The following is an 18075-nucleotide window of genomic DNA, read 5'->3' as shown; positions in this document are numbered from 1 at the left end:
TGGCAAGTGGCTCACCCTCATATCTCAAGCAAGAAGGCTCGGGGCTGGACTCGGGGCCTCGAAGAAGATCCTATCTCAATCTCTACACTAAAAAAAAATACAGCAAGAGTAGTATCAGTACAACACACGTACAGTTAAGAATCATAGGCCGACTAAGACTAGTTAACGCATATGAAATACATAAATTGACAAGTAAACAGATGAGGTAATCAACGACAATCAACAGGCACAACATGTCCCAAAAAGTCAAGTCATAGCCTAGGCTTAAGCTTCTATTACACAAGTCTGCCAAGTTCTAAGGAATCCCTCAACCATAGGCAACAACACAACACAATATCAACAAGAATCCAATGGAATGGTATAAGATGCAATAATGAGAAATGCAACGCAATGAGATAAAATGCTGTGAATTGCAATGGCCAATAACTCAAATATGTATACACATGTTGTAAGCTTTTTTCGCTTCAATAGTCATGACCCATGGGGGTGTCACAGCATCCGTATACTATCACGACCCAATTTACCAAGTCGTGATGGAACTAGTACCACCGTACTAGTAAGCCAACACAAACCATTAACAGCCCAAAATATACGGAAATACTAAAGCGGAATTAAATCATACAAGTCAATTTCAAGTCTTAAACAATCTTAAATAGAAATACTTAGAAGTTATTACAAATCTTCCCAAAATCTGATGTCACCAACGATAAGGACTACTAATGAGTACAAATAGTCTGCAAATACACAATAGGACTATCTGAAATGAAGAAAGACTGAAGGTAAATGATAGAAGATAATCTGGAGCCATCCAGAACCATGGTGCTCACCCCGATCTCTGAGTAAAGGCTCGAGCGGCAGCCTGATAGTCACTAGCTCAACTGGTATTGGAGACCGAATCTGCACACAAAAAGGTGCAGCAAGTGTAGCGTGAGTACAATTAACCGACCCTTTTCGGAACGGAGATGAAGGTTGGTTCACGATACCACAACCACACTGGTCTGCCATTAGTCCATAATACAAGATAATCATATTAACAGTTAAACCCACATAACAGATAGATTTCAAGATAAGACAAGTCAGATACCAATAATCGCAACAACAGTATAAAGTATGGATGAATGAGATGCAAATCCAATGCAAGACCTGTTTCCACTTCCTGATATACACACGCTCAAATATCAACGAATCGTAACCCATGAGGGGCTCATGAGGCCCATATATCACCGCTCCAATAAATCCTCGGATCATAGTCTCATCATATCATATCATATCTGAATAACCTGTCTCTTAGCCGACCGGACCCATTTGTCAATGGAACGCTCCAAAGCATCATCACTCGTTCGGAACAAGATCCCATCGGACTCACAATCGTATCCTTAAATCGCATGCATGAATACATATAAAGTATGAATATGGCATACCACAAGTCAAGAACAAGTATATAAGCATGAAATCCATCATTATGTTCACAATATCACAAAGGCTTCACCTTTTACTTCCTTTTTCATTTCAATGAGGATATATATGAGTGATATGTATACAAACAAGCAAGACCGGCAATAGTAATAAGAGACATAAAGTACGGACATCGGACCCCAATTACAAATCCAAAAGATCATACTACTCTATCAGCTAGTGCCCAATGCATGGCATTCAGACCAACTATACAATTGAAATTGCGCAAATACCCATAACATGATGACCGGTGTCCGATACTAGTGTCGGAACCCCCATAATCACCCCATAACCCTCTTATTAGATTTATTTCAGCCAACCACACGTTCAAGAAAGAGTGCAAGGTCTCAACTTGCCTGGAATGTCGATAATCGAATCACTACGCCCTCTTGCCAAGCCGAACAATCTCCGAACGATAAAAAGTCTAGTCAAATACGGATTATACATTAGAATACGAGTCTATCAATGTCATGCCCAAACTAGGGGTATCGTGCGGGCACCTACCATTTCTCACCACGATAGGCGAACCCTTTCCCGAATCATTCATTCAACCATAATAAATTTAATCAAGGCAATCAAATATAAGTTTCAAACATATATAATAATAAGGATAGTGAATAAGTGCAGAAATTATACAACAATCACAAGGAATCTGGTCTAAGGCCGTACAAGAACCACTACTACAAATACTAAGTCTGAATATGCATACATGTCAGATAATGGAATACTATCTCAGAATATCAAAATAAGACAAGTAACAAGAAGAGGCATCTGGGCAGTGAATCCATCCAATGCTCACCCTGGAATACTCATTAGAAGGCCTTGGGACTCAGTCACGGGGCGCAGAAGTCAATTCGGTCACAACCTCTGGACTCAGAAAGAATGCACCAATTTAGAATCAGTACAACAACACGTACTGAGTAGGCATCATAGGCCGACAACAGTTAGAAAATCATATTTATAAGAAAGAGACTGAAAAGTATGCATGCTCACAATCAAATAAAACTCAACACAATCCAATTACCGAATCTTGTACCAAACCACAAAGTCTAGTAAATCAACTCAAGTTCACTATAAATCTGATTCACATCACAGAACTACTATCAAGTATGAGTATCACCAAGAATCAATGAACAAGTCCAAACAATGCCAATAATCAATATGAGATGAATGCAATTCATATGCAATTATACACACATGCTTCGAGCAGAATATCTTGTCGCCTCGGCAGTCATGACCCATGGGAAACTACTAAGTCCATGTTCCTAATGCAGAACACACAACCCGATCCAGTAGTTAGTGTTGCGGAAAGTGCAACCCGATCCCAGTCAGTTTTGCGGTATGTGTAACCCGATTCCAGTCAGTGTTGCGGCGTGCAACTCGATCCCAATATATATATGAATAAGTGAATGCATGATAACAATGCCAACAAGAATATATGATCAATGGTGCCACATATGGACACAAATCTTACTCACAATAGCAATATCAAAATATGCTTACTTTCTTCCCAACAACCTCATTCATGATAAATATGCTTTCTGGCACCCAAGTAATCACTATGTATCAACTTTCTAGCATAAATCACGTGGCGGCGAGCCAACAACTCACAATAACCAACAACACAATGGAACATAATAAGGCGACAAGCCCTAAATCACAACAATACCAACCTAAGTCTTCCATCCCAACTTCATACTCGAAGGTTTACATGCTTTCTCAAACAATCACTAACTATACATATAATCCGCTAACCGAAGTCTAGCCGAAAGGTAAGCCGTAACCTTCCTGGAAAGCCGAACAGGATCCTCGAACCGTCACACCTTGGTCTTGCCTTTTCGTAATGCCCCCAAGTACTCAAAGTCTATTCATAATCGAATTCTATATTAGAATCCATGAATAATGACACCCATATTGCTAAACTTCTTGCTAGGTCAAAGTTTGACCAAAGGAAATTGGGAAAACGTGCCCACAAGGGTAAGATGGGAAATTAAAAGATGGAACATGCAATTCAAGCTCTAGGTGATAAAACCCACTAATTATTTGCTAAAACTACTCAAGATTAAGCCTAATTAGAATTTAAAGCAAAATGCCCAAATTTGGGTATGAACCCTAATTCTTCGATCCTCAAGTTAACCACTAATAATGGAAGAAATAAGCTTAACAACAAGGAATTCATCAAACTCTATGGTTATTCTAATCAATTTAACCCCCAATTTCTATTTTAGAAGTGTAAACCCATTTCAAAAAATTTAACACAAGACTCATCTTCTCTATCAAGATTCTAGTGATTCTAATCATTGAATAGGAATCTAGGAAAGCTAATGATGTAGGCTAGGGTCATAGATCTTACCTCTACGAAGAATCAGTCCACAAGTAGCTCTATTCCCCCAAAGAGTGCTTAGAAAAGTGTTGAGAAGAAGTGATAGGGTTTAAGGGTCTTAGCTTGAGAAAAAGGAAATAATTTTGCCCGACTACGGCTGCAGCAGTCAAAGGAACTGCTCCAGCGCACGCGCTACGGCATCCAGAAGGCTAGCCATGGCGGCCTGTACCAAAAGCTATCAGGCCGCTATCGCGGCAAGCTTACCGCTACAGCGACTAGTCGCTAAATCCCTCTGTCCACTATAGCCGTCCCCCAAGCGCTGTAGCGTGACTGCTACAGCGGTTATAGTACTGTTGCAGCACCTACACCAGAACCAGAAAGTTCTGGTTTTGACCAATCTCACTCCAAAATCCGACTTTACCTGAGGCCCCACAGATACCAAACAAACATGCAAACACACAAAAAAACGCGCTATGAACTCACCCGTGGTCTCGGATTTCCCAATGAAGGTCTATTTGATCAACTCAACCCCCAATAGCCTAAACCCAAGTTCCGAAATGCTTCCAATTGCATTGGGAACCGAACGAAACACACTACCAAGTCACGAATAATTTTCCAGACCTCTCAGAATCGACAAAATTTCGAAACAGGTCCGTTTACTCAAAATTCATCATTAGGTCAAACAAATTCCACTTTGAGGCTCAAACCTCCAAAAGTCACTCTAAAACCCACCCGATGACCTAAGGAAAGGTCCACGGGGGTAAAAGGGTTATTTGCACTATAACGACCCATCGGGTCGTTAAATCAGATACTAATTAAACAATCGCTCGTCCTCAAGTGACAAGGAGTAGAAATGGGGAAAAGTACCTGAATCAGCAAACAACTGAGATATCTCTCGCGCTTATCGAACTCGGTCTCCCAAGTAGCCTTCTCAATGGGATGATACTTCCATTTAAATTTGATTGAAGCAATCTCTTTCGACCTCAGCTTCCTAACCTACCTATCCAGAATCGCTATAGGCTCCTCCTCATACGATAGATTATCATCAAGAAACACAAAATCCCAACAAACTATATATGAACCATCAGAATGATACTTTTTCAGCATGGACACATGGAAAATCGGATGAACACCTGACAGACCTGGTGGCAACATCAACTTATAAGCAACATCTCCAACTCTACGGAGAATCTCAAATGGGCCAAGGTACATCGGGCTCAACTTGCCCCACTTTTGAAATCGCATAATGCCCTTCATGGGTAAGATCTTCAGAAGCACCTACTCGCCCACCCCCAACTCTAAGTCCCGAACCTTTCGGTTCGCATACACCTTCTGTCGACTCTGAGCTGCTACAAGTTTTTCCTGAATAAGTTTCACCCTGTCCATGGACTTTCTCAACAAATCTGTGCCCTGCGGGCAAACCTCAAAAGCATCGAACCACCCAATAGGAGAACGACACCTCCTACCATACAAAGCCTCGAACGACGCCATATCAATACTCGAATTGTAGCTATTATTGTATGCAAACTCTGCTAAGGGCAAGAACTGGTCCCAATGACAGACAAAACCAAAGAAGCATACTCTCAACATATCCTCGAGCTCCTGAATAGTTCTCTCGGACTAACCATCGGTCTGGGATGAAAAGTTGTACTAAGGTCCAACTGAGTTCCCAACTCTGTCTGAAAAGCCTTCCAGAAATTATAAGTAAACTAGGGAGCTCGATTCGAAACAATGGAAATAGGGACCCCATGCAATCGCACAATATCACGAATGTAAATCCTAGCTAACTTCTCCGCAGTGTAAGTAACCTGAACTAGTATGAAATGAGCAGACTTAGTCAACCGGTCAATAATAACCAGAACTGAATCAAACTTGCCCAGGGTCTTAGGAAGACCCACCACAAAATCCATAGCAATCCTCTACCACTTCTACTCGGGAACGAGCATCCTCTGAAGCACCCCACCAGGTCTCTAGTGCTCATACTTGACTTGCTGACAATTCCTACACTTAGCCACAAAATCTGCAATATCTCTCTTCATCCTTCCTACCAGTAGTGCTGCTTCAGATCTCGATACATCTTCGTGTCACCCGGATGAATGAAGCACCTCAAACTATGGGCCTCGGTCAAGATCAAATAAATCAAATCACCAACACGAGGAACACACACGCGTCCCTTCATCCTCAAGATCCCCTCACTCTCAAGAATGGCCTCATTGGCCTCACCCTTCAGAACCATATCTTGAATCTTACACAACTAGCATCCTCGAACTGATGAGTCTTGATCTGCTCTACTAGAGATGATCTCGCCTCAACACAAGCTAAGACTCTGCCTGGAACTAAAATATCCAGATGAACAAAAATGTTGGATAGAGTCTGAACCTCCATAGCCAACGGACTCTCGGAAACAACCAAACGGGTGAAACTCCCCATACTCGTGGCCTTGCGACTCAAGGCATCAGCAACAACATTGGCTTTCCCTGGATGATAAAGAATATAGATGTCATAGTCCTTCAGGAGCTCCATTCATCGGCGCTGCCTAGAATTAAAATCTCTCTAGGTAAACAAGTGTTGAAGGCTATGGTGGTTGGTAAAACCTCTCAATGGACACCATGCAAGTAATGCCTCCAGATCTTCAAAGCGAAAACCACATCTAGTAACTCCAAATCATGGGTAGGGTAGTTCCTCTTATGGATCTTCAATTGACAGGAAAACCTAGGCTATAACACTACCCTCCTACATCAACACGGTACCCAAAACAACACGAGATGCATCACCATATACAGAGAAATCCTTACCTTCCACGAGTAATGCCAGAATCGGGGCTGAAGTCAGAAGAGTCTTGAGCTGCTGAAAGCTCTATACACAAGCATCAGACCAGTGAAAGGGAACCTCCTTCTAAGTCAATCTAGTGAACGAAGAAGCAATAGAAGCGAAACCCTTCACAAATCGACGGTAATATATAGCTAACCCCACGAAGCTATAAATCTCAGTCACAGTAGTAGGCCTCGCCCAATCCCTAACAGCCTCAATCTTTTTTGGATCAACCATGATTCCCCCTTTAGACACAATGTGGCCCAAGAATGCCACAGACTCAAGCTAGAACTCACACTTCGAAAACTTGGCATAAAGCTCCTTCTCATTCAATAACCCAAGGGCAATCCTTAAATGATGCTCATACTCCTCCTTACTCTTCAAATACACTAAGATATCATTGATGAATACAATAACGGTAGAATTAAGATATGGCTTGAAAATGCCATTTATCAAAGTCATAAAACCAGCTGGGATATTTGTAAGCCCAAATGACATCACAAGGAACTCGTAATGACCAAAAAGAACTCAGGGATACCTTCGGGCCAGTATTAATCCATCTTTTGCTGACACTCTATGTCGACGATCTTAAATTTGATGTCAGAATTATGTCACCAAATTTAAGGTGAGAACTGTGCTTACAAAATTTAAAACGTCTAATCAGTCAATGCATCAAGGCAAGCCGTGCGACGTCTAGGTCGGTGTCTCAATACCTTGACACAATACTGTTTAGTATAGACCAGGCTTTGGTAAGCCGTGATTATATCTTTCAGTAGTCTTAAAATTCTCTTTTTTCTAAAAAAATTTGTGCTCTGCAAAAAATGAACAAACTCGTTAGTGTGAAACAACTTTACTTAAGGAGAGTTTCGTTACCCTTTTGTACGCTCTTCTTCGCCGTTTTTCTTGGAATTTCTTCTCTGTTTTTGTTTTGTCACTGTTGTTCCTGTTTCAAACATCAATAGCAAACAAGTTAGTGTAAAAATCCTCGCTTGTTTGTTCTTGCATCCACAGAAAAATTTGTCAATTTTGTATATAGTTGACCGCTCTCCTTGCATATGGACTTCTTCCGTTCACACTTCAACAGGAAAGAATGCTCGATTTTTGAAAAACCTTTTATTTCGCGAAGAGGGAATTTTTGGGCGATGATTTTGAAAAACATATACATTTGGTAATTTTGAAAATGGTATATTTTATAGACAGCCTTTTAATGTCATGACATTGGTTACTTCAAACAAGATCTTCTATCATTTCTTCTTCATCTTGATCTTGACCCTTAAAATTTTCGAATCCCTTTCGAAAATTTTGCCCCAGTTTATACATGTCTTTGTACTAACTCAAAGTGTACTATGTCGAAGGATTTTTTGAGACCCTCTAAAAAATTATGCCCCAGTGTAAGAGTGTACTTGTTGATTCCGGATTTTACGGCGTAGAAGGAATTTTTGAGATCCTTCTCAAAAACTCTGCCCCAGTGTAGAAGTTCTAATCAGTTCGTCCCTTTGAACTGATATATTGAAGGAATTTTTTAGATCCTCTCAAAAATTCTGCCCCAGTTTCCATGTGGATTACCTTTATCTTTCTCTTGCTAAAGTATCTCTGGGGTTTTCTAGGGTTTATTAAAATTTTATTTGGGACAACCGAGCTCGGAAGACCGCATACGTATCCCATTTCGGGAATCAGGTCGAAACGTTGTTCGGGTAAATATATCAGAATTTGTTGGTGAGATCAAACTCAAAGAGTGCCTACGTATCCCAAATGGGAATCAGGTCATAACATAGTTCAAAATTCATAATTTTGGATTTTTGGGTTAAAGTGACCGAGCTTGGAAAAGCGCCAACGTATCCCCTTATAAATATACGGAATCAGGCCCTTGCGTAGTTCATATATAAGGTTTGGTTTTGGTTTTCTACTAAAAAAGTGCAAAATTACAAGGAATGGAAATGCAATTACAAGCAAATAAAACTAAAGCTACAGATCTCTGAATTCGTTTTCTTCCTGCACATAGTATGTTTTGATGGCGTCTAAATTTATTGCTTTTGGCCACTCTTGACCATCCATTTCAACGAGGACAACTGCTTCTCCTGATAATACTTTCTGCACCATATAGGGCCCTTACCAGTTTGGTGCAAACTTTCCTTTGTATTCTTCTTGATTTGGGAATATTCGTTTGAACACCAATTTCCCTACTTGGAAAAGTCGAGTCCTCGCATATTTGTTGAAAGCTCACGCCATTCTTTGTTGGTACAGCTGACCGTGGCAAACGACAATCATCATCTTTTCATCTATCAAAGCTAGTTGTTCATACCTCTTGCGGATCCATTCCGCGTCGTCTAATTCAGATTCTTGTATGATTCAAAGTGAAGGGATTTCTACTTCGGCCGGTATCACCGCCTCAGTACTGTAGACCAATAGATATGGGGTGGCTGCGGTTGAAGTTCTGGCGGTTGTGTGATATCCCAGTAATGCATATGGCAATTGTTCATGCCAGTTTTTGTAATTATCAATCATCTTTCTGGGATCTTCTTGATGTTTTTGTTTGTGGCTTCCACAGCTCCATTTATTTGTGGCCGGTATGCAGTTGAATTCTGGTGAGTGATTCGAAATTGCGCACACATTTCTTTCATCAAGTGGCTGTTCAAATTAGCCGCATTGTCTATTATGATCGATTCTGGGATGCCGAATCAGCATATGATGTTGTTGCCCACAAAATTCGCTACTACTTTCTTTGTTGCTGATGGATAAGATGCCCCTTCCACCCACTTGGTGAAGTAGTCTATGGCGACCAAAACAAAACGATGCCTGTTTAGCGCAGCCGGCTCAATTGGTCCTATGACATCCATGCCCCAAGCGGTGAATGGTCAAGGCGACGTCATAGCATTCAGTTCTGTTGGAGGGACCTTCATCAAGTCTCCATGAATTTGACACTTGTGGTATTTCTGGATGAGTTTTCTACAATCATTCTCAATGTTCATCTAGTAATAACCTGTTCTTTAGATTTTCTTCGCTAGCACGAACCCTTTCATGTGAGGCTCGTAGGTTCCAGCATACACTATTTTAATCAATCTTGTGGCTTCAACAGTGTTACACCCTAGAAAATTTTCGCGTTACCAAGACTGTAGACGGCTTAGTATGGGCTCAAGGGAGAGCAAAGTTATACAAGGATTAGGGATGAAGATTATATTATCGGAGTACAAGAATATATATATATATATATATATATATATATATATATATATATGACATTTGGAGATTGTATGGAGTAAATCAGTTAACACGTTACTCGATGATAACCCTCGTAACCATAAGGTAAGGTGGGGCCCACATGTCGGTATTTTGTAAAGGACATATAAAAAGTGATATGACTAGTATATGGAAAGTTGAGCAAATCTTAAGAAGGACCCTTAAGACAAATATGGGCATAAGCCCTCCAAAAGGGTGATTTAAAGATACGTTTTCCGATGACCTGACTTGGAGGGGCCAAAACGCTATTATAAGTTTAGAATTTGGAAAACCCCCAAACAACGAAAGTTGTAGGTAATTCAAAGAGCTTTCCAACCGTAGATCGTGGGCCCTCACACAACATCGGGATCCAAAGTTATGGCCATTTTAAGATCAAGACCCTAAGATGCCAAATGGCTCCGCGGGCCCCACTTGAGAAAGTCGGTGAAACCGACCTAGGAGAGGTATAAATACCCCCATCAACCCCGTTTTTTCAGCAAAATGACATTCCAAAGAGTCCTAGAAACTTCTCCACACCTCCCCAAATAATTATAGTCCGATAAATCAAGAATTTAACAAGATTACGCCAAACTAGCCCACGAAAGGCAATTGTTCTTGCTTCTACTTAAGTTTAGCGTTGGTGAAAGTTGTTGTGGCTAAGTTGCTTCAAGTATAAGTTATGTTCCTCGTCCCATCTCTTATGTTGAGTTAATTTGAAGGATTATCAAGCCTAGAAAGTGAAAATAGTTATGGAGGAAAGGTCATAAAGTCTTGTGTCGTAGTTGTTGTGTTTATGGGTTGTTTTGAACATGTTGTGGTCGTGTGGCTGGGATGATTTATATGTATAGAGATGGTATCTAATGTTGTTGGTGTGTTGATGAAATTATACTCCTTGATTGGGATGAAAGGAAGTGTATATTGTTGATGTATGTTGAAAAACATCGTGTGGGTTGTTTATGGAATATATTGGTATGGATACTAGTGTTGTTGATGTTGGTATTGTTGTTGTTGTTGTTGTTGATTGGTTGCTGAATTGTAATTTTGGGCTAGGCATATAAATAGGGGAGATGCTGCCCGATTTTCGGCAGAATATAGAATAGTTGATTTGAAACTTGGAACAAGTGTACAATAAAGAGTCTAACGTTAGTATAACTCCTCTTAAATGTAGACTTGCAAGCTCGGACGAATAAGCGTAGCTAATAGGAGGTCGAACAGGTATGTTAAGGCTCGTCCCTTTCTTTCAAAGGCATGATTCCGATGTTATGACTTCAAAAATGTTTCCATATCTCCCTTGTTTTCAAAAGTTAGATGTTTATGACTCCAAGGCATGACCCATTTCCTAATAATTCATAAATGTTTTCCAAAATGTTCATATTTCCTAAATCAGAGATTTATGGATCCGTGAGCTCTTATGATAGCAACGATGAACCTGTTTTCACAATGATAATGATGAGGTCAAAGATGAGAATATTTTCCTACGATGATTATGATGATGATTATGATGATGATGATGATTCCGTGTTTAAAGGTTCCAAGTTTACGATTTCAATGACGATATACGAATGTTGAGCTATTTCTTGATTTCTCAATTTTATTCATGGATGATGACTATTTTCAAAGATTCCAAAGTATATGAATTCACGCCTTATGAGATTTATGATCTTATTCTATGTTTTCTCTTGACGGTATTCTTCATTGGTAGTCTCACCTTATAATAATTGTTCCTTCAAGGTGAGACAAAGCGATGATGATCATTCCATAATATAATCGGAGGTTGCCGACCTTACGTCACTCCGATAAGGATATAATTTTCCTTGGGCTCTCCTGCATGCTGCTTATATGATATATGTATATGATACATGGACATGATATATGCACTGATACATGAACATAATACATATATATATGTATATGGGAAAGAGGGCAGAGCACTATAGACGCGTAACCACCTGATCAGTTGGTATTATATAGACGCATAACCACATGATCAGTTGGTATTATATGGGAAAAAGGGCCAGAGCGTTATAGACGCATAACCACCTGATCAGTTGGTATTATATGACATGATATCATCCCGGACGCGGGATGCCCGGACGCGGGACATATGTGGCTAAATGGATCGGAACCGACGGCTCTGCAACATGATATGTTCTATTTTCTGTATATATGAACAAGAAATGTTTTTCAAAGAAAGCTAAGCATGCATGGCATCCGCCCTAATAGGCACTCACATGTACATGTTACTCTTTTATCTCACGATATGCTCTATATTTCCATTCTGCTATTATTCATACATTACATCCCTTACTATGTTACTATTCATGCCTTACATACTCAGTACATTGCTCGTACTGATGTCTCTTCTTGTGGACGCTGCGTTTCATGCCACGTAGGTGTATACAGATGAGTAGAGCATGTTGCTAGAAGATGTTTCAGTTGGATTGGCGAGCTCCATTTCCTTCCAGAGTGTTGCCGAGTCAGAGTATCTATGTAATGGTATATTGACTTATGTTAGAGACTTTGCAGACAGAGTCACGTATATAGCATGTCAGTCTTGTAAGCGGCTCTGCAAGCCGACGTATCATTATGCATTATGTCACAAATTTCATATGATTATAGATTTTACTTGATTTGAGAACGACGAAAAGAATGTTTTTGAAAAGATTCCATTATGTATTTCATTTCGTGATTTAAGAGTCCAGTGAGATTATGAACATAACGAGAACCAGCGGGTTCGCTCGGCTCTAAGTAAGGGGTCGGGTGCCCATCATGCCCTATCAGGATTGGGGTGTGACAAACATAATCAACACATCTGAGCAAACCCAAATCCGAGGTCCTTTTCTATAGAACATTCTTATTGAGGAAGAAACTATTTGTCAACTTCCCGATAGTCTTCTTCTGATTGATGGTGATTCCTTCAGGATATTCTCCTTTCTCCAAATACATTTTAATGTAAACGTACCAAGGTTTTCCATAAATCTCTGATTCTACAAAAGCACAGTGAGCTGGTTGATCTCTAATTTCGACTCTGACAAGATTAATGTATTTACTGTCAGGATGCTGAATCATGGTTGCTATTGTCGCCAATGCATCAGCAAACTCATTCTGGGTTCTTGGTATATGTTTAAACTTGACTTCTTAGAACTGATCTGCTAGTCTTTGCACAAGTCCAACATACGATGTGATCTTTTCATTCTTGGTGGTCCATTCTCCTCAAACTCGTTGAATCAACAAATTCGAGTCGCTAATTACCTGAAGGTTTTGCACATCCATGTCAAAGGCTAAATGAAGACCTATGATGCAAGCTTTGTATTCAGCCATGTTGTTGGTGCAGCTGAAGTTCAACTTGGCGGCCACTGGATAATATTGGCCTGAGTGTGAAACCAAAACGGCTCCGATTCCAGATCCTTTAAAGTTGACTGCTCCATCAAAGTATATTTTCCATCCTAATTCATCTTCATTTTCTTCACCCTCAATTGTCATCACTTCTTCATTCGGGAAGTAAGTCCACAAAGGTACAGGGTTGTCATCTACCGGGCTTCATGTCAGTAAATCTGCTAATGCTTGCCCCTTAACTACTTTCTGTACGACGTACTGGATGTTGGATGTCCAACTCACTCAATAGCATTTTCCATTTGGCCAGCTTCCCTATCGGCATAGGTTGGCGAAAGATGTACCTTAGGGGGTCCATTCTTGAAATCAAATGAGTCGTGTATGCAGCCATGTGATTTCTTAATTTCTGAGACACCCAGGTCAGAGCACAACACATTTTTTCCACCAAGGAATATCTAGATTCACAGGGTGTGAACTTCTTATTGATGTAATAGATGGCTCTCTTTTTCTTGCCTATTTCATCATTTTATGCCAACATGCACCCAAAAGTGTTTTCTGATACTGACATATATAGCAGTAAAGGGCTTCCTAGCCTCGGTGGGACCAACACGGGTGGATTCGACAAGTATCTTTTGATTGTGTCGAAAGATTTCTGACAATATTCTGTCCATTTGGTTGGAGAATCTTTCTTGAGGAGTTTGAGAATCGATTCTACAATTACTATGGATTGGGCAATGAAGCGTCCAATGTAATTCAACCTTCCTAAGAAGCTCCTGACCTCTATCTTTGTCGTTGGTGGTGTGAGTTCTTGAATTGCTTTGATCTTCGTGGGATCCAACTCAATACCCCAACGACTGACTATGAATCCTAACAGCTTCCCAGCGGGAACTTCAAATGCGCATTTCGCAGGATTCAACTTCAAATCCTACTTGCGAAGTCTGTCGAAGAATTTTCTCAAATGTTCAAGGTGATCCTCACCCACTTGAGACTTGATGAAGACGTCGTCCACGTATACCTCAATCTCTCTATGCATCATATCATTAGAGATGGCATTCATCGCCCTCATATAAGTAGCGCTGACATTCTTGATCCTGAAAGGCATTACCCGGTAATGAATACCTCCCATGGTGTGATGAATGCCATTTTCTGAGCATCTTCCTCATCCATCAGTATCTGATGATAACCCGCATAACAATCCACAAAAGATTACACCTCATGCTTGGCGCAATTATCAATAAGTATGTGAATGTTTGGGAGTGAAAAATTATCCTTTGGGCTAGCGCGGTTAAGATCACGATAGTCCAAACATATCTTTATTTTCCCATCTTTCTTTGGTGCCGGGACTATGTTCACTACCCATGTCGGGTATGGTATCACTTCCACAACTCCCGACCGAATTTGTTTATCTACTTTTTCTTTAATTCGGATGCTGACATCAGGTTTAGGCTTCCTGATTTTCTATTTCATCAGGGTGAATCCCTCAAGGATCGACAACCTATGAGCAACAATGTTCGTACTCAAACCCGGCATATCGGCATATGACCAAAAGAAAACATCTTCATACTCTTTCAACAAGCTCTGATACCCTTCTTTCTCAATCTCTGTCAGATGTACACTTATTTTGGTTTCCTAAATCAATTCCTCATTCCCTAGATTATCTACCTCTATTTTCTCTAGTTTGGTGTCGGTCTATTTTCATATTCCTCTTCGATGTCGATGAATCCTTCCGGTTCAGTTATCTCTTCTTCTTGATCGTTGTTTTGTTCGTCGTTGTTTTTACTTGTTTCGTAACATGTCATGACGTTATTTGTGGCTTCTGTATTATTACTGTAAAGAAAAATAACATGGTTATCAATCATGTGAAAGCAATATTAATTATGTGTGTGTGTGTGTCTATATATATATATATATATATATATATATATATATATATATATGTATGTATGTATGTAAAGTAAAACAATTTTGTCTTATTATAAACTTTGAGGAGTTTTCATTGAAATTTAAAAGAGCGATACAAACTGGGTCCTGGCTCGGAATGGAACATCGAGCCATATTTTTCTCAAAGTGAGCATTATTTCTACCGCAAGGTGAATAGTGGGGTAGAAGTCCATCCACTCGACATTTCTCCTGGCTCAACATGACAAATCTCCAGTGCTTCAAAGCACACCTCAATGATGGTTTTGCACTCCTCTTCCCAAAACAACTCTTTAAACCCTCTTCTGGATCTTCGCTGTTGTGACCCAATGAGGATGCTGTGAAGGACTGGTATAAATGAGGAAATGGATTTCTCATTTCAACAGGACCTCTTGCTCCATGCTCTGCCTTTTCTTCTTCTGTCTCACATGGTTTGTATCCAACCCCAAATCGATATTTTTCATTTTTTATATTCACTGGTTCTTTAATTCCTTGTAAGTTCCTTCCCAAATCATTCCCGGGCTCAAACCCACTTCTTATCATAGTCGTAGCAACCATTTTGTAAACCGGTGGCATAGGGATATCTTCATCATCTTCCCTGTGATATATCATGAATCAGTACTGACTAGTGACTTCTCTATGATCGGTACTGAATTGTCCGGATAATTGTGGATACTTCCTTTACCGTGAATAACGACTTCTTGATCATCCCATATAAATTTGAGAGACTGGTGCAACAAAGATGCCACGACTCTAGCGGCATGCAACCATGGTCGTCCCAATAATAAGTTGTAGCTCGTTTTGATATCCATGATGACGAACTCCGCCACGAACTCTGCGGGACCCATTTGATTGGGTCACTGCTCAGGCCATCATAAGCTTTTACATATGTCCGACTCTGGCAGATTTTGCCAACATCATATCCAAGCTATTTCAAAGTTGTCACAGGGCATACATTCAAGCCAGCCCCTCCATCAATCAGCACTTGAGGGATAATCTTATCGCGACATTTGACTGTTATGTGTAAGGCCTTGTTATGGGTCTTACACTCTCTTGCTAATTCGTCATCACAAAATGATAGCTTATACCATCTCGGCCAATGTTTCACTTGTAGTGCCGGCAGGTACTAGACTTCATCCAAAGCTTTCATTAAGACTAAGCGATGTTTAGATGAACTGAGTAATAATGGCATTACTAATATCCTGGCACGAGTCTTGTGGAATTGTTCAACAATCGAATAATCCTTGACTAGCATTTTCCTCCTAAAGTTTCCAGCTTCACCATCAGTAATTGGTCTTTTCTGAGAATTCTCGCGACGTGACGCTTTAAGTACAGGCTCTTCTGGAGCATAACACCGTCTAGACCTAGTCATACCCTGAGCCACAGCGGCTATCTCTTATCCTTTATTGACCATCGTTAGGTGCGGTGGTTTGATCACAAAAGGTGCATTCTTAACTGGCCCTGATGTTTTGAGTACGAACGGCTCGTTCTGAATTCGAGTGACTATTGAGGGATATTTGAGCATGAAGGGCTCTTTCTTGGCTACAGCAGATGACTAGGACTTCTCAGATTTCTTTGTCATAAGGCTTAACATTTTTTTTTGCTTTTGTAAGGACAACGAGGCGACGGTGCTTTCCAATCCTTCAATATCCTGACAAACAATTGTAGGGTTCTCTTCTCATTCATCACCTCTTTCTATCATGCGAATTTGATTCCCTCCATGCTTCGGTAGAGGATTTGTGTCCATATTTGGAGGTGTTGGCTCCAGATAAGCTCATGATTGTCAATCATATCTTGTAGCTTGTACCTTAAGTTTATGCAATATTCGGTTAAATGGTAAACTTGGTTAGAATTATAGGTGCAAGTGAAATCTATCCTGTACTATCGATCCTTGGGGTTAGTAGGTTTTGGTGGAAAATAATTCATTTGACCGGCGTCTCTTAGTTTGGCAAACAAACTAGCCTTTGATTCTGGTAAAGGAGTGAATACTCTCAGAGGTTTCTTTCGGGTTGCCTCAAGTTTGCTGGTGGAGGCTGGTTTTGAAAAATCTGGTTTTGTGGAGCTTAGTTATTGGGTACTGGCATTTGATAATTTGGTCGTGGAGCTTGATTGCTAGGTGCTGGTATTTGGAAATTTAGTTGTGGAGCGTGGTAGCCAGGTTGTGTGTAGCACACACACACATCGGGCTATATTGGGGTGAAGTGGTTATATAGCTGGTTAGTGGAGGCAATTGGTACTTGTGTTGATTTTTGTGGGTTATCTCTTTTCCTTGGCTTTTTGGGCTAGTAGCTCTAGAAACATAAGCTACATCTTCTCTCTTCATTTTGCCACTCGCGGCGCCGGACGCACCTGCTCTATTTAATACACTGACAATTCTATCGATCTTGAGGCCATCTTCTATGTCTTCCCCAACGGCGACTAAATCTGCAAAGGAGCTCCATTTCATAGTTATCATTTTGTCAAAACAATCAACTTCTTGGTACCGTATAAATGCAGCTACTGGCTCAGCTTCAGTCATAGGTGGTTGCACATGCGCTGCCTCGTCTCCCTAACGCATCGATTTCTAATGAATTTTCTCTAATGAGAAGCGATCGAGCACGTTTTCCACATTAAAGAGGAATTCTCTGTGAATGAACTTTCCATCTCCTCCCATGTCTTCCATCGACTAATGTCTTGTGAGATGAACCACTCTATAGCTGTTCCTGACAGACTTCGATTGAATAATCTCATGAGCAAAGCTTCATTTCTACCATTTCCGAACAACAGGTCGCAATAAGCTCTTAAGAGGGCCCTGGGATTGCTCGATCCATTGAAATGGTTGAATTTTGGAATTTTAAAACCTTCCGGTAGACCCAAGTCTGGATGTATGCACAAATCAGAGTATCTTAGCCCCTCTTTATTTTTAGAGCCATGTTCTAGTTCAGCGATTTTCATCCCCATCTCCTTCTCAATTTTGTCTATTCTAGCCTCAAAGAACATTTCCATGTTCTCCAGTTCTGGCGAGGAATCAATAAGGGTGA

Source organism: Lycium barbarum, chromosome 9 (assembly GCF_019175385.1).
Source record: "Lycium barbarum isolate Lr01 chromosome 9, ASM1917538v2, whole genome shotgun sequence".
NCBI lineage: Eukaryota > Viridiplantae > Streptophyta > Magnoliopsida > Solanales > Solanaceae > Lycium > Lycium barbarum.
This window is presented reverse-complemented; position numbering follows the sequence as displayed.